Below are 1,142 nucleotides of genomic sequence, written 5' to 3' on the forward strand. Positions count from 1 at the left end.
CATATCAACTTCAGGAATAGGAATAAGATTTGGCCCACATCTCTTTTTTGGGCCTAGGCTATTTCAGAGTTAGAAGACAAACAGGCCATTATCTCCCCCCCCCCTTTTTTTTTTTTTGGCCTAGGCCTCTTTAAGAATAGGGATAGTCCCATGTCCAAGTCTCTTCTTTGTTGGGCCCAGACCACTTCAAGTTTAGGGATACTCCCAGGCCCATAACTCTTGTTCCTGGTCTCAGGCCTCTTCAGGATAAATGGTAGAATCAGGCCCACATTATGCTTCTTTAAGTCTAGGCATCTTCAGGAATAGGGATAGGTCCAGGTCCTCATGTCTCTGTCTCTTTTTTTTTTTTTTTTTTTTTTTTTTTTTTTTTTTTTTTTTGACCCAGGCTTCTTTATGGTTCAGGAGAGGCCCAGGCCCACATATATTCTTCTTTAGGCCCAGACCACTTCCAGGGTTGACAATAGACCCAGGCCTCATCTCTTCTTCTTGGGCCCACACCACTTCAAGGTTAGGCATACACCATGGCCCACGTCTCTTCTTGGTTTGTGCCCAGAATTCTTCATGCTCAGGATTGACCAGTGGCCACAAATATTCTTCTTTGGTCCCAGGCNACTTCAAGTATTAGGTATTGGCACAGGCTCATATCTATTCTTCTGGGCCCTGGCCTCTTCTGGGTTAGCTTTAGTCCCAGGACCATATATCTTTTTCTTTGAACCAAGGCCTCTTAAGGAGTTAGGATAGGCCCAGACCAATCACTCTTCTTGTTTGGTCCCAGGTCACTTCAGGCTAGGCCCATGTCCCCATCTTATGTTTTTTGTTTTTGTTTTTTTTCTTTTTTGGACTCAGGCTTCTTTATGCTCATGGATTGGCCCAGGCCCACATATACTGCTCTTTGGGCCAGGCCACATGAATGTTTGGGAATAGCCTCAGGCCCACACCTCCTCTTCTTTGGGCCATCGCCTATTCAGGACCCAGCTTTTCTTGGAGTGGGTCCAGGATCCTTCATTCTCAGGGATTATTGTAGTCCCACATATATGCTTTATTAGGCCCAGGCCACTTCCAGAACTGGGGTTAGGCCCAGGCCCATATCTTTTCCTCATCCTTCTCCTCATCCTCCTTGCCCTCCTCCTTGTCCTCTTCGT

This window comes from Mus caroli, chromosome 6 (assembly GCF_900094665.2).
Source record: "Mus caroli chromosome 6, CAROLI_EIJ_v1.1, whole genome shotgun sequence".
Lineage (NCBI taxonomy): Eukaryota > Metazoa > Chordata > Mammalia > Rodentia > Muridae > Mus > Mus caroli.